The 17188-nt window shown below is 39.0% G+C and overlaps 1 protein-coding gene across 10 annotated transcripts in view; it reads left to right on the top strand.

The window, feature by feature from the left end:
* The window catches only part of ARHGAP28 (Rho GTPase activating protein 28), a 141870-nt gene that overhangs the window by 27729 nt on the left and 96953 nt on the right, over nucleotides 1–17188 (top strand). The window contains exons 2-3 of one of the 10 annotated variants that reach the window (XM_074352463.1): nucleotides 5570–5836; nucleotides 16811–16902. The exons of 5 other annotated variants lie outside the window; for them this stretch is intronic. The gene's annotated coding sequence lies outside the window, so the exon portion shown is untranslated. Of the gene's footprint in view, nucleotides 1–5569; nucleotides 5837–7885; nucleotides 8187–16810; nucleotides 16903–17188 lie in introns of those variants that run through there. 4 more of the 10 variants (XM_074352460.1, XM_074352461.1, XM_074352465.1 and 1 more) reach the window with 4 other exon arrangements.

The following is a 17188-nucleotide window of genomic DNA, read 5'->3' as shown; positions in this document are numbered from 1 at the left end:
TAAAGCACTTAAAATACTGACTCAGCACCTGGCAAATACCTAAACTGTTTTATTATTTTTATCATTATTTTAAGCCTGGCATGACGTCTTGATTGTACTTGTCTCTCTATAAAAGTCTAGACTATGGTTTGGCTTCCTAATATAATAAAGATAAACACTTCAGAAAAATGAAAATGGTTTCATTATTAATGATCACTAATGATCGGAATGAAAGACATAGCCTCTTAGGTAAGGCACAGAACTTGTTTGACTTATAAATGGAGAATCATGTTATTTTGTTTCGTTATTTGTTCTTCCTTGTTGGGTACACATATGATTAAATTTTGCTCACCAGCTGCATCCTTTGCAGAAGAATTACCAAAAGGCTGTTGTTTACAACCCAAGCCCAAAAGCTGTTGAAAATGGGCAATAAAATCAAGTTTTAGTAGAAGTGCAGCATAAAGCAACAGTCATCCTGTGACTTAATGCCCTCACTATGCAGTTCGGTTAATAATCATTTGCACATAACTGCTAATAGTTAAAGCTGGCTGTTCATGGCTTATTGTAAACAAGAACTATTTGCTATCCTGGATTCAAAGCACACTTCCTCCTGACAGTCATCTCGCTTCTTTTGTTCCTGGGAATCATTTTGGGACCGTTTGTATTGTCAAGGAAGCTATCTTTTCACTTCCAGACTTTTTAATTCCAGAAAAGGGATGGGTTGAGATCTTGACACATGTTAAAACCTGTTTTAAAACCTACTTGTAATTAGGAATATTAGTTAATAATAATTTTGCCCTAGTCTGCAAGGTTATATTCATTCACCCTTTATTTACCCTCCTGCTGTATCTGTTACTATGAGGTGCCTTTCAGATTTTTTAATTCTTACTGGCATGAGGACTTTTGAAAATAAAAATCTGTCCGTATTTTCCAGCTGAAAGAAGCTAAAGTTATCACATGGGTGAGGCTGGCTTTCTTTTGTCTGTGAATAGATTACTGTCAAGTGGAAAGTACAATAAAATCATCAGTCAGTATTCAGAATGTTGTTGTGAAACAGGAGGCCGATACAGGAAGACAGAAAACCCAGAAGCTGTAAGTTTTGAGCAATAGCTGATAGTTCTTTGATCTCTCTTTCTCATTTAACTTGACGTGTATCTAGAAATGGCACTAAAATAATTCTTTTATTTCAGCAGGAACTGTCAAAGTTTGATAAACAACCAAGATTATGCAGATTTCATTTTCCAGTTGAGACCTTAACAACCTGTTCAGTACAGTCATTTTCTACCTCCCCCTCTTGCTCCCCTCATCTTCTGATCTTCCTCAACTCTGCTCAGTTTTTCCCATTTCCATGACACTTGTCTTCTTAAATACTACAAAAATTTACTTATATATTGTCTTCATTATTTATTACCTTCATCACTAGAATTAAATTTCATGAGGGTCTTGATCTTGTTGTGTGATGAATCTCAAGTGTTGAGAATTGATCTGGCATATAACAATGTACTCAATAAGCATTTGATGAATGAAAATTGTGACGAACTTTTCTCTTTGCATCGAGTCAAGTCATTTATGCATGTTGAAAGCGACTGTATTATATGAATACCATATTGGTAGACTCCATGGGAATTATTTTCATTAAGATTTCCATGCTTCCTTTTAGTATACTTCATTCAGGTAAAATTTTGAGGAGGCATAGTAAATTTCTGCTTAAAATTATCTTTAACAGCTTCCCATTGTTTAAGGATAAGGACTGAAATCCTTCATGTGGCTGCATGGTCTGGCGTCTCCTGGCCACATCCACCTCTCCTGACTGTCTGTGTCCTTTTTCAACCTGCTTAAATGCCCGCACCCCCTCTTTTCCTAATTGTCCTGCCTGCCATGTCCTTCTGGCCACCGACCTCGCCATCCTCTGCATCTTGCTAAATCCTGCCTAGCTGTCCAATCCCAGCTCAAGCAGCTTTTCCTTCGGGAAACATTCACTTGCGACACATCTCACCATTTTGTAGTTGTAGTTATGTGATTGGTCTCCCTTGTGATAAGGGCCAAGAACGTCCATCTTTGCTCCCCATTGTATCTTTTGTCTCCGACACAGGGCCTAGTACCTGGTAGGCTCTCCAGAATGTTTGTTGAATATAAGAATCATTTGTTACATTTCAGCACTAGCCGCAGTCAGAATGAAGAGTGCTGTATGTTGGCAGTCTACTCATCCCTTGGGGTAGGTTTCCTCTGCTTCCAGTTTCTTTCTCTTCAGCCTCTCTCTGCTTGCCTTCCAACATCATGTAAAGCTTACTGAAACTTGGCTTTAATTATCAGTTATGCAGTATTATTACTACTTAGTAGAAATAGGGAGAGCAAGAAAATAGGGAAATTAGGTAGTTTGGTATTTTTTGAAGTTTGGCACTTTATAATTAAAAGACTCATGTTGTTTTGTGTTTTACAGTATGGGTCTTAGACTCATGGGACATGACAAGCACTGACATTGAGATAAAACTTCCTGATGTGCAATTATTTACAAGGGGGGAGTCTGTTACTGAACTGCTACAGCCTGGAATTGTTGCCCCTACAAGAAGATTTCTTATTTGCATATAGACAGCCTGCTGATGCATAAAGAGTTGGAATGGTGTCTGGTTTTACTGTGGTGTTCAGCAGAATCACTTTCATCATTTTTCTTCTTAAAATATCCATTGTGTAGACAACTAAATTGGGATTTATGGGTGTTGGCTTTACTGTTTGTTGAAAGCTCTATGAAATGTGGTACCTTTTACATTTTTCAGGGACCCCATCATGCATACTTATGTGGTGTGTGTTGAGGAGTGGTTATTGGGGAGTCACTTAGCTAAGGATGACTCAGCTATTGGTTAAGATCTAAATCTCAACATGGCTTTGCATTCTTCTCTGCTTTTGGAATATACAGATACTTTGGTGACTGTGCAGAGGATAAAGGTGAAGAGGAAATACAGTTGTTCTTAGAAAATATTTTGGATAAAAAGCTAGAGATTCAAGTTCTGTGTTGGTTTATATATACATGAAGTAAACAAGCCCACTATGAAATTTTTTTTTAATGAACAAAGTGATACTTAAACATTTCAGCGACCTTTTCATTAAGTTTTGAAAAAGAAAAGTTGAAACTTGAAAAGGCTATTAATTTGTGATATGAGTATAAGAAGGAAGTGTAAGTTGTAAGATAGCCATCAGCCTGTAGAAATGTTTTTATATTGAAAAATTTGGGCAGTCAGGTAAATCTTAAGAATATATCTGAAGAGTCCATTATATGATCCACCACATAATCACCCATTGCTTCAATGACTGAAAAGGAAAACACGTAAATGTAATCATTTAGAAATATTTTTCAGCCTTCTAAAATTGAACATGTTTGACCTATAACACTATGTAAATTTAAGGTAGCCATGCTACTAAACAGACACTTTAAAGTATCAGACTACTAAAGAGTCTTCTGGGGTTGTGACCTGAAGCCCCAGGTGCTCAGTAAAGACTTTCTGTTCTGGCTGGTAAAACTCAGGTGTCTCCTAACTTCTTTCCAGATCTGGGAATCACTTGTTTCGTAGACCCTCATCTGTTTTTGCCCAGTGTTACGAAGTTGACCTGGCACATGTGTAACTTAATATTCAGCCACAAACTTCAAGGAGACCCCATGTGGATTTCTTGAGCGCTTTGTCAGTATAGACCCTCCCTATCTGGTACTTTCCCTTAATATTCCTTCGGCCTTTGCTTGCAGGAACTCTGTTCTGTGTCCCTTATACTCAATGAGACCCAGGATTCTTGGGTTTCCTCTCTCTCTGCACTGGAGTCTGGGATGGGCGTCCCAGTGGTGAGCTGCCTTAACCGGAGGACTCAGTCACCTCAGCTGTCCCCCTTCTCTCAAGGATCATGTCTTGTGCTCCCTTTTGTCTAGTATCTGTAAACAATTTCCCACATATTTTATCCAGTTTCCAGTTGTTTATGGTGGGAAGGCTGTTCCACTTCCAGTTAATGCACCATAGCCAGAAGCAGAAGTTTCTGTTTTTATGAACATCCTGGATGTTTTCTCCTAGACATGAAGGTATTCTTTGAGACCAGCTCTGTTGAGAGAGAAGCAGTTGGGGGAGAGAAAGAAGAGGCTCCAAGGGCATTTGCAGTGCCCTGGATGGCACAGGCTGAGATTGTACCCAGCATCATGGGTGGGCAGGCGTCTGGGAGATAGGGGGGCTGTGGCCCCTTTTCTTTCCAGGTGCTTTTCCCCAGTCATCTTTCACACTGAGAGGGTATGAGTCAAGGACAGCCTGTACGTTCAAACTATTCCTAGAGAGCCATTTTCCTGGCTGCAAAATCCTGTATCTCTTATTTATGAGTGGGATTTTCTTTCTCCTTTGAATTTAATTATTTCTTTTTAATGTTTTTCTTCTGCGTCAGTGCTGTGTAATGATAACTTCCAAAACCAGTCATTCTGTTAAGGGCATCCATAAATTCCTTTAATGTTTATCACGACCCTAGGAGGCAGGTACCAGTAGGATCTCTGTTTTATCCACAAGGAAAGCGAGACTTAGAAGGATTAAGAAGTTCCTCAAAGATCAGACGGCGTGAAAGTGGCAAAGCCATTGAACTTATGTCATTCTTACTTCATGTCCTGCACTCCTGATCTTAGGTTATCCTTTCTCCTTTTCTACACCCTACCTTGTACTTGAGATCTCTGTGTTACCAGTTCATGAATTGATTGAAGACAGGAACCCGGTACTTATACATCTTACAGCTTTAAAATGTTTAACATAACAGATTGGGATTTCAAAATTTGTAGATACTGACAGGCATATGGCAGAATAGATAAACAAGATTATACTATATAGTACAGGGAAATATATACAAGATCTTGTAGTAGCTCACAGTGAAAAAAAATGTGACAATGAATTATATGTATGTTCACATATAACTGAGAAATTGTACTCTACACTGGAATTTGACACAACGTCGTAAAATGACTAACTCAATAAAAAAATGTTAAAAAAAAAAAAAAAAAGAACAGACTATTCCTAATAAATAAATAAATAAATAAATAAAACATTTAGCAGAGCCCGTGGGCACAGCCAGTTGAGAGAGAGGAGAAGAGGGAGAAATATTGTTTCTCATTTTGGAAAAGAAATAGCTCGAACTGCTTAGAATTAACTAGCCATCAAAATACATCTTTATCAATAAGATTAATCTTTCAGTGTAACTTTGTTTTACTTATTTGAGTCAGCCGACAGGAAATCTGCTGTCCTATAAAGCAACAGATGGCAAAAAGGATATATTCATTATTATTCTGTTCAATGTATATACCTAGTAATGACAGACTTTGGGTAATGTGTTCTATGATATTTCCTCCTTTTAGTCATGCCTATAAATTATTGTCCCTTGTAAGATTGATTTCTATGTTTTCTGTAGCATTAGATAAATGTTTATTAAAATAAGATATATGATCTCAAATAATGATAGAACTAGCATAACAAGACCCTATATAATCAGTAACTTTGAAATGATCTTTTTATTTGCTAACCAGATACACAGTGATGTCTTGATTAAGTCTGTCAGTAACTAGGGGAATAAAACTATTTTACAGGAAATAGCTGGTGGAGGTCCACGAGCATCCCAAGGGGAGGGTGTCAGAGCTTCCTGAAGAACTCTTCTTAAAGGAATTCTTTCTTCATTAGATGAAGAGGAAACTTGGCTATTGGATGGCAGTTTCCACAGTTCATCCCGCCCTCCCCACCGCCAGGTCAAATGTGCATGTTCCTGGAGGCATTTACGCCACATCTGATAACCCTTGTGGTTGAACTCACAAGCTCTGTGTAGACTGGTACTTGTCAGGCTGGAGGCCGACAGTAAGGTGAGAAAGCCGTGCTACGCGAAGCTGTCAAAAGTCGATTTCGAAACTTCTTTAAAATCTTTAATTATTCAATTAAAAATTTCTCTAGCACCAGGGGAGCTACATGAGAGAAGGGGGAGGAGGGCTGTGGTCAAGGATATCATTCCAGTGTGTGAAAAACAGAATAGATACTTGATAAAGGCAATAAATTCTGCATTTATTTGACCATCACTCTCTGTTCTTGAGAGTTTCTTTCTCGTTGGCCGAAAGCTATAGCGCTTTCAGGTTCAGTGACTATGAGATGTTTCCTCATATTCTGGCACTAAAATGCTTCACTCAGAGTGAGCAACTTTAAATCTTTATATCCCACGTCTAACACCTGTGAAAAGACCCGTTATGGCATAGCTGTTACGCTATCCCTAAAGTGGGCAGAGGGAAAGGAAAAGAGACGTGGAAGGAAGGTGCTGTTTCTCAGGCAAAGCAAGAGAAAGCCTTAGAAGTAAGAGGGAATCATGTTTCAGATGATCTTTTAAGATTCAGGATATTTCCTCTCTTGGTAATTTTTTGAAATGAACAAATATCCACTGAAGTCGCTTTTTTCTTTACACATAATAGATTAACGAGCAGCCATCAAAGAATTGATTTTTAGTCTCAAGTGGCCTGAACTGGCCTGAACTGGATTCAGGCAATAATGTGAAAGCTCACAACTAAATCTGTTGTTTCAGGTGCCTGACACTCTCCTGTCTCCCAGCACGTCGTTAGGTCGTATTAAACAGTGGTAGTTGGATCATAGGGGCCACAAAGGGACCACACATCTTTATCCTTCTTGTCTGAGTGATGCTCTTAAAAAAATCAGTGAATCCTTATCTTGCCACCAAGCTAGGACTTAGAGGGCAACAGAGGAAAGAGAGTTTCTACAGAAGAAAAACAGGCCTGAGGAAGGATTTTAGGTACATTCTAAAGTAAACTAAACTTTTTCAGTGAATTAATATTGAATATTGTACCTAATATCCCTGATGTAAGAAGTTTGTCTATTAACCAAATTAATAATGTATTTGAACAGGGTGATCTAACAAAACATACAGTCATATTTATCTCAAATGTTTTTAAGAGCTCCAACTTGTCTTAAAATTCTATTACATTGCATTTTTCCTGAGATGTTTCTCTACAGAGAAAAGTTGCAGTGCATTCAGTAAATAGTATTTGTTACAGGCTTACTGTGTGTAGAGCACTGTGTTTGATTTTGTCTGAAATTATGCGTTTATCTGTTCATTTATTTACAAGTATTTATTGGATGTTCATATATGCCAAGAGTTGTTCTTGGTAGTGGGGGTATTGTTAAATCAGTACTACCATTGAGGTCATTGGCCCTCCTGCAACCTCAGTGCATTGAGAAAATCAGACAATACACAAGCAAACAAATACATACATAAAAGAATTTTGGAGGTAAGACAGAAAATATATTAGCTCTTTTTATCCAGCTACTAAAGTCTAATATTAATGTAACAGCCGCTAGGAAATTGGATACCGTGATGTAATGACAGCATGCCTCTGACTTTTCTATGGGGCACAGCCGGGGTCTTTTCCAGTAGTGCTTACAAATAGACATGTGAAAGTACATGTTATTAGTCCCATTTATTCAGACAAAAACTGAGATCCAGAGAGATTGGGTGCATTTCTTTATCTAAAGCTAGTAAATGGCAAGATTTTTCTAATCAAACTCTTGTTTTCTGACCATAAGTCACATGGTTTTTCTCTGCATTATTACTTGGTAGATATGGGGTTACTCATCCACAAATTCTTTCCTTTCTACATTTCAGGGTAAAAATCCTTCAGGAGTAGAAAAACCACAGATACAGTTTTTGCTTTTGACTTTAAAAGTACTTTTAATAAAGCCTCATATCTAATTAATGGAGAAAAGAAGGAAAGGGGAAAACTGTTTCTAAAAATGGCCCTTGCACACCATGTGGGTTTTCATAAATCTCAGCCTCAAGGCTGATTCCACTTTGCAGTCTTCCTTAGGAAATGGATGAAAATTTGAGCTGGGACACAAACAGGAAGGCTCTGAGGCAGCGTTTGTCCCGCAGGCACCACCTCTTTAAATAGCTACCGTGCAGTGGGAATAGTTCTCCACTTAGTCAAGGAGCTCTGTTGCCCTTTGTTTCTCTGGGCCGGCAGGGCTGGAGCAGCCGGGAGGTCCTGCTCCCGGGGTGGAGGTGGAAGTCGGGGTCCAGATCGGCAGGTGTAGGGCAGTGCATGTGGGCTGGAGCATGGCTGCCCCACCCCTGGGCCATGAGGACAAAGGGCCACAGAGATACTTTGTGCTTCTCCCTTAAGAATATCATCCAGGAGACCTGTAACCTGCTAAAAGGTAAGTTACAGAGCACCTCCTAAATCAGTAATTTGGGCTATAGACTTCTTTCTGCAGACTGGTTCTTTTCTTTCACTTTAAAGAGGAAAGAAGAAAGCAAATAGTTGCTATAGCTTTTTCATTTGTTTTAAATCCATTTTTAGGTGAATACATAGGTGGGGCTTATAGTTTTATTAGTAGAGTATTGGTGAATAATGTTAAGGGATAGTAAATTTAATTTTTTAACTTTTCAAACATTTTTGTTATAGTGTGAATATAAGTTTCTAAAGCTCAACCATAGAAGGAAAGTAGATAAGGCCTGTTACTAATTTGGGAAGACTAGTTAAAATGGGATCTTAGTAGAGGCATAAAAATGAATAGCTTAGCAGTCTTTTGATTCCAATTCCTGTTTTTGAGCAGGAGCCTTTACACTATCTAATCTGATCTTTCCAGATGATTATCTAATTTTAGAAATGTCTGCTGAGGTAGCCTCCATTACCCAAGCAAGCTCTTCTGCTCTTTCAAGGAATTAAAATATTTCTTTGGTGGGGCTACCAGCCTTTCCTCTTGTTTTTAGTGCTGGGACAAAGGGCGCCAACCAGAAATGGCTGTTGCCCTGGTCCTAGAGAAGAAATTTAAGTGAGGAAGGAGTTGTCATTACATGCCTGCCCTGCAGAAGTAATCTGCCTGGGATTTGTGTGATCTGCCCATTTCTTCCAATCTTTTCCTGGCCTCCCCCTGCTTCTCTCTCATGTACTTTCTTCAAGAAATCGGTGCCTGAGTTAGAGTGTATACTCAAAGCCAAAGTTCGTCTGATTAATAGCAAGCAGAGGGTCTGCGTCAAGAAACATAAATGCATGCTCTTTCAGGAAGGTTTCCATAATGTCTGTTAACGTCCTTTTGTGTTTGTTAGAGGATTGTTATCCATATAACCACTTTGTCAAGGCTCCTTATCTGTCTTTTATTTTCTTTTTATTCTTTTTCTTGTCCTTTGTGGTGTCTTTTGGAGGGAAGGGGAAGTATCAGGAAGGGTGCTTTTGTTGTTTGTTTGAATTTCATTTCCTTTAAATTGGAATCATTTGCTTCAGTGTATTCTGTGTTCTTTTTGGTTAAGTAGCATCATTTTTATATTTTTCAGGTGTGTTTATTGTTTTAAATTATTTTACTAGTATATTTTATAATCAAAAGTTAAAGTCTACTTTGGCCTCATTGAGCCTCTTTTTAAATAAGAATGCAGTAAGAAAGCCTACTTAGATGAAATATTGGGGGGGTGGATTTTTGTATAGTGTGTTGGGGGAGAGGTAAGTTTTTTTTTTTTTTTTTTTTTTTTTCATTTTATCTCAGATTTCAGGGGATGGTAAGCAAAACCAAGGTACATGATAGGGGATAAATTTCCAGCATGATGTTTAGAATTGTGGCAATAGCTTGTTGTGCTCATTTGTTTGTGAGAATAATTTAACACTTCTGTGCTTTGATGATTATTACTGAATAGGAAGTCTTTAGCTTTAAATCTTGTAAGTAATAAGAAATTTGCATTATATTTAGAAATTGTTTTAAGTTTCCCATTTTACAGTTTTGTTGTGGTAGCTCCTGTAGTTCTGCATAGAAACACAGCCTCCTGCCCTGTCCCCTCTGTACATATCTTTCACAGATTTTAAAGGCCCTTGTTAAACTCTAAGCCAAGGGAATAATTGAAGAGCAACTGTGATAATCAAGGCAATTTAACAAGATATGACTTCTGTTTAGATTTGAAAATATATACAAAGTACTTTATTTTTATGATCCTAAAGCCAAAAAAAAAAAAATCAGTTGGAAAATGGAACAACTCTTAGCTTACCCCAGCAAGCAGAATCTTTGCAGATAACGGGCAGAATAATACAAGGTTCTTATAGCCAAGGTTCTGGCAGAAAGTTTATGAAAAATAAAAAAATAACTTATGAGATGAGCTAAAAGGAAATCAGTGCCCCTCTGCAATAAGTAGAATGACAAAGTGAAGTAACAGATTTACTGGAAGGCCTCCTACTGACCCCAGTTGAGCTGAGTGCAGGAATGTGTTTCAAAGCCTGTTTAAAACCCCAGAGGTGGTGTTTTGAATCAGTCTTGCTGACGTAAACACAGACCCTGCCTGGAAATTTTCCAAAAGCAGAGAGTGAAGGCAGCTCAGTCAAGATATGCAGCATTACTATAGTAAAGACGTGGGGAAGCAACTTACTGCCATCCTAGGAGACAGTGCGACAGCCTTTCAGCAGTCTGGACGTGCAGTGCGCCTGGGCAGTGAGACCGTTCACAGAGGGCAGATTGCACCAACAATCGCCCCCAAGTACCTGTCTAAACAGAAGGACGGAGGGACTGAGAAAAAGGGAATTGTTTCTTAGTGCTAGAGAAGCCTATAGATTATTTAAGGGGAAAAAATCTATTGAGAGGAGTGTTTGGACAATGTGAGTACTGATGAGATGAACATTCATTGCTAGGCGGCTTTCATGATGAACAAATGATAGGCTTACACAGCTCAGGTCCCAGACAAACTCAGGACTTGTAAGTGAGCAGTGTAACAGGCTTGTTTGTTGGCTAGGAAGGTTAGAATAAGTAACTCTCCATTTGTTAGATGTAGTTAATTAAATGAACATGAAGACAAGCTTTTTTTCCTTCTATTATGAAAAGACGTGGGAAAATTGGAGCCCAATATGTAAAGAGTAGCTCCTGGTTAAATGCAGATCTCTTTCAGACTTCCCAAGAGTCCAGCTTGATGCCTCACAAAAGTCACCATTTGGAACGTGAAAGGTCCACTATTTTGCTTAAGAAGGCAGAAGGCACACTATTTCAGTTATTTGTGTAGTGAAGTGGTATTCAGCTATCTGAAACTTTTGGAATATGTGGATGATAATAGAGATGTTTTCACCCTGTTTTTCTTCCTCTTCCATGAGTTGCAGTACTAATTCCAAATAGTGTGTCCATAAACTTAGAAGGAATGCTTGGAGGTATGGAGACAGGAAAATGTGATAGTCCTGCCTGCTGAAGGCACCTTAGAGAGCCTGGTGGGTGACCAGGACCCTTCAGCGCTGGTGCAGGACATCCGCAGGGGCTGCAGGAATATTCCAGACAGGGGGCTTCATAGCACCGAGATTATACCAGAGTCAACAGAGAGCCACTTACTTCAAAAGATTCTTTTTCTATAATAGCATTGTATACACCAGTTGTCTTTCATTTCACTCTTTGGCAACCTCAGATTGTTCAACAGGTATGAATATTTCAGTTAAAATATTACAGGACTTATCACTTGACCCATCTCTGGCTGTTGCTGCTGCTCCTCCTCCTCACAAAGACCCTAAAGCATCATCTCTCTTTGAGTTAGGCGAGTCTGTGGAGATCCGTTACCAGGAAGAGGTTGAAATCCCTTCAAAAAATACTCTCTAATCTATGAAATAGAAGAAATTAGACATCAGTATTAGACAGACCCATCTTGACCTTTTTCAGGGAGTAGTGTAATTTCCAAAGTATCAGAAGTGCCTGAACTATCAAGATGTCTACCACTAGGAATTCATGGGTTTTGGTGATCAAAGTAGGAGCAGGTGGGCGTTTTACAAATACTGTTTCGTTAATTTTCATGAAGACTCTGCAGAGGTGGTATCCAAGGTTTACCGATAAGGAAACTGAGGCATGGTGGGATAAGTGTCTTCCCAGGTTTGTACAGCTGATGCATGTCAGGGGAAGGATGTGAACAAGGGTTGGTTTGGCTGCGAGGCCTGGGCCTTCTCCCCCACAAGATGCCAAGTTAATGACAAAATGTGCTACCTGTCTTGAGTTTTTCAGCCCGGAGGCAGTAGAAAAGCTCTGAGGTTTTGGTGGAAGCAGCTGCAGGTCTTTGAACAATCCAGGGAGGATGTTTCTCATTAGCGGTGCTCCCATGTTCCCTCTTCTCTCACCATTTTCACTCCCTTCTCTGACTCACTCTCTTGAAGGAGAAGATAGTTCTGTTCCTCTTCTCCAGTAATATGTAAGTGTTGTTGCTTGTGTTCACGTGTGTATAGGAGGTGCTGTTGTGAGAAAAAAAAAAAGGGAAGGAATCACATTACTTCTTATGAATTGCAAAAATTTGAGAAGGAATGGATTACACAGAATTATTGTATGTTCTTAAGCCCTAAGAGGACTCATTGAGCATTTTCAATAGTAATCTGTTTACAGTTCTGTCCGTTCACTGAAGATTTGGCTTTTTGGCGGTTACTTGACCACTTTGGATTTGTAAACTGATTAATTTGTCAAAGTCCGATCAAATTTCACATCCCACTTCTCCTTAAAGCACTGTCTGACCACTCCCTTCATACATCTTCTGCAAATTCCTGAAGACTAGGCTGTCAGTATCTTTCCTTTAATACTTACATACTCCCATACTAATTAAGGTAGGTATTCTTTTTAAAAGCATTATCTTGTCTCTTTGGCTAGCCTGTAGGCATCCATTGGTTACTGATTGCTTCTTGTACCTCCAGATCCTTTCTCCTCTTCCATTGCTGATATGGAGCTGGCCTTCAGTATTAGTTGATTCATTGGTTTTATTATACTCCCATTGGTTCTATTTTTGTATCACAAGTCTACACAGATTGTTCTTCCCAAGCAGTTCTTGAAATGTTTGAAGACCATGATCATGCGTCCTTGGAGCCTTCTAAATTTCTGCAGTGCTTCCAACATTTTCATATGTGGCGTGTCTTCTTGACAGTCTCTCTTCATCCATCCTGCTCTGAATTCAGTCCTGGCTGTAATGTGGTGCTCAGAGCAGAATTCCAGTTCTGCTGCATTTAGCATAATCATCTCTCCTTTCTATATGATACTCTTCTATGCCTTTTTGCCACTTAAGATCTTGTTACATAGTTTTCTTGGTGTCCATGTAATGCTGTTGGCTTGTACTGATCTTGCCTTTGGCCAAAATCTCTTCATTTTTTTTACATGAACAGGATTCATGCCAGGAAGCAATCATCCTAAACATTTACAGCTGAAGTTTCAGAACTTCATTCTCATTCCTGTTGAGTTTCATCCTGTTAGCTTCAGTCCATTAGTCCTCCCGATGGAGAATTTCTTGATTTTTGCATTATTATCCAAAATAGTCTATTAGACTAGCAAGGAAAATGATCTTCTGAGAAAAAATTCCTAAGCTTTTAAAAAATTCTAATAAATCTTCCCAAAGAATGTCTGTACTCATGTCATTTTGTTGAGGAAAACTTTAGAGGCTTTTCATAGCCTAGTGGTTAAAGCCCCAAAGCATCTTTCCGTGGCATCTGAGGAGTCCTTCCAACTACACCTTCTGTTGCGTCAGTAGCCAAACCAGACTTCTTGTCTGTTCCACCCTGTTCCCTGCATGTCCCTGGCTGTGCAGCTTTGTCCACGCAAGGCCTAGAGTGCAAGTCATGCCTGCTCCATCTCTGGAGTCAGAATCCTGCGTATCCTTCTGTTTGAGGTCTTTCCTGAACTTTAATAGGAAGTAATTTCTCCTTCCTTGAGTTCCCAAAGTGTTGTCTAAAACTCTTAGTACTTACTGGATACTACTCTCTGTCAGCAGTATGGCATGGTGGTTGAGAGCAGAGGCTCTGGGAGTGGACAGCCTCTGTGCAAATTCAGTCTGTACCCCTTAGTAATGGTAGAATCATGGGCATGTGAATTTTCCTCCCCACACCTTGGCTGTCACATCTGTAAAATGAAGATAGTAGTACCTACCTTGCAGGGTTATCATGAGGCTTGAAATGGTACGATGTAGAGTGCTTAGAATGGTGTCTGACACATGGTGACTGCTAATAATTGTTAGCTGTATCAGTACATACTCAGTAAATGTGACTTTTACTGAAGAAGCTCAGAACAACTAATGGACATGATTTTTCTGAATTTTAAAAACATGAATATCAGAGGAAATAAAGAATTTATGTAGACAATTTTGGAGAGGAACAACGTTTTCCCAGAGAGGCATTGTGAGATAGTCTCCAGCTAGAGGCCAGACTCACAGACTGTTTTCTGTCTGCAGTCAAATACAACATTTTCATAAGCACTGTGCATATTCACTGGTATCAAGTAGTGCAGGTAACCTGGAGAAATATGGCCTCCATGTTATGAACTGTGTTTATCAACATTGTAATTAAAATATTAAATTGCTCAAAGCCTAATTTTAATTTGTGTGCCATGGGCTCGTACTAATTTGCATTTTGCTTTGTTCGAAAGAAATTGTAAAATAGTTTTTACTTTAATTATTCTCTTGGCAAAAAAACATCATGGATGAGCAACATCAGAAACTCATGGAGAGTAGCAGTCCTTAGCCTGGTAATTCACTCTGACTTTGATATTTATTGAAGCACTACCAAGAATCTTGTGTTGGGCTAGGTAGTGTTGAGATGTTACAAAGTAAAAAATGAAATTCTGGTACTCGGGTTTATTTGGAGATATAACACATAGTAAATAAAATATTAGTATAAAGCATATTATATGGAAATTCTATATTCAGAGATTTACTAAGTCAGTGGCTTAGAAAAGTGGGTTTATATGAGCCTCAACAGGGTAGTTTTTAATTGTTACAAATGTATTTCAGTATTTTCCCAACCTATCACTTCAAATCTCTTTATAGGCTAGAGAATACAAGCCTTGAGGACATCATCAATTAGCTAACAATAATATATTTGTACAAAATATTTCTTCTTTGAAAATTTGCTGTACATTAAATCATAGCTACAGATACACCTGATGAGGAGGAGGATTGTAATAGCGAACACATTATCTACTAAATTCTGATGATACCCTTACGATATATTATCCCATTTTTTAAGACGAGGGAAAGTTGGGTCTTAGAATGGACTCATAGGCTATTACATCAGTAAGAGGCAAATCTGTGATTCAGTTCACATCAGTCCAAATGAGAAGCCCTTTTTTTAAACTACTGTGTTATCTTGTTCTCACTGACAGCCTATTCAAGAGAATCCATGATTTGATCATTATGACCAAACTTTAGTGTATGTGACTGGAATGGGGACAGAGATGAGTTGGAAAAGTAAGCCAAGGCAGGTTGTAAAAAAAACTTTCATAAAAGCCAGTGAGTTTGGAACATCCTGCCAACAATTGGGGAAGCTGCACCAATTGATTATTAACAAGAGAATGGCATTATGTAACTTTAGCAATGTAACTCTTGCAAGTGTATATAAAGGGTATTAAAATGGGATGAGACAAGATATTTGGAGACAGGTTAGGTGGCGCAGTAGCCTAGATATACCATAAATTTGTACATTGGATATGCAAAAAAATAAAAAAGATGGATTTGAGAGATGTGCCTGAAGTAGGCTCACCTGGGTTTGTGGACTTGTCCAATATGGAGGGCGAAGAAGGGGAGTAAAAAATGGCGGGGTGTGTAACGCTGCCATGCCTGAAGGTGGCAAGGAGTGTTGGGAGGGGGCTGGGTTCTGAACATAATGTGCTTCAGATATGGGAGAACATGCTGAAGACAAGGTCAGAGCTCAAGAGAGATCAGGCCAAAGATTAATGAATCTGCAGCCTGTAAGTGTCGCCATAGCAATGGATAAAGTCATGGGGAGGGGCAAGGGGTGCTGCAAGTAGAGAGATGCTGAAAGAGGATGAAGGACAAAGCCCAGAAGCGTCACCAGTGTTGAGGGTAAAATCCTTCTCAGCAATGTGCCAATCTGATGGCTACACCAAGGACCCAGGTTAGATGTAGGTGTTTCCCAAGCCTCAGTCAACCCATGATTCCAAGAATCCCTTAGGGTGGCTTCCTTAGACAATGGCTAAACCATTAGCCATTAGTATTGTTCTCAGAGGATTGACTCCAAATTTGGGAAATAGTTTGCTCTCTGTAAATTGACTAAGAATTGGTATAGTCTGGAGATGTGCATAACTCATTCATACATTGGTTGTTAGATGTTCTAGCTTTTCTTTAGGAATTTTTAAAATAAAGTTTGCACATTACACTTCTAGTTTTAAAATAAATTAGTGCAGTGGTGGACTCCACATGAGATGACTGACGATCCCCTAATGAGCTCTAGGTTTCTTGTGAAATGTCCTAGAAATTTTACTGGCAGCTTCCTAGATCCTAGTAAGAATATTTGATTCTAATGTGCTGAGCTCTTTCAGTAATGAGCAGAAACTTCTCTAAAAATTGGTCATATTGTCCATTCATAGACAGCTATTTATCAGTGACCACTGCACAAGAAGTAACAACACTGCAAGTAGCCTGTGGGAAAATACCCAAGGCATAGGACTGCGAGGTTCTACTGCCTGAGTTCGAATCTTAGATCTTCTCTTTACCAGCTGTGGGTCCTCAGGCCAGTGACAACCTCTTTTTAAGCCTTTGTCTCCTTATCTGTAAAAAGAAATTACAATAGTACCTGTAATATTTTTCACAGAATTGTTGAGGAGTGTTGTATAAATTACTGAGTATTAATACACACTGACTAGAGTCAATTTCTGTCTTTTATTCTATTTTAAATACCTTTGTGAGGAAACATTTTATCTGACTTTCCTGAGTGTAATACAGTTCGAAGCTAGCTGGATAGTGCTGTGAAAAATAGATTCTTTGATATTAGGAGGTAGTAGATGATCACAGCAGCTCATTCTAACAGGTTTGGAAGACTATGCTTTTTCAGGGTATCCCTCCCTTCCTCTTACAGAATCACCACTTCACATCCGCAAGCAGAGCCCTTCCCTAACTCTGCAGCTTAAGCAGAGGTCAGAACACCTGAGGCGATCTGCTGAAATTCTGGTATGTTCATTTCCTTTCTTCTTCAGTCTAGGTCTCAAAGAATGCTTGCCTGAGTATCATAGTAGAAATTTTTCCTTTAATGTCCACGACAGAGAATCATGCAACCATTAGAGTCCAGCCTTTCAGTAGGCCATTATAAAAACCAAATTTACTTTGGGTCCAGGTGTTATGAAGGGTTCACTGTGTACTGCATATAAAAACAATCCTACATGATGTTATCTGGAAAATTTCCTCAAACTGCAGTATTAATATAGACGTTGAAGCTCCAAAAAGTAAGCAGAACTGA

This window comes from Camelus bactrianus, chromosome 24, assembly GCF_048773025.1.
Source record: "Camelus bactrianus isolate YW-2024 breed Bactrian camel chromosome 24, ASM4877302v1, whole genome shotgun sequence".
In the NCBI taxonomy this organism is placed as follows: domain Eukaryota; kingdom Metazoa; phylum Chordata; class Mammalia; order Artiodactyla; family Camelidae; genus Camelus; species Camelus bactrianus.
Note: the sequence above shows the minus strand (reverse complement) of the source record. Positions and strands in the feature narration are given on the sequence as shown.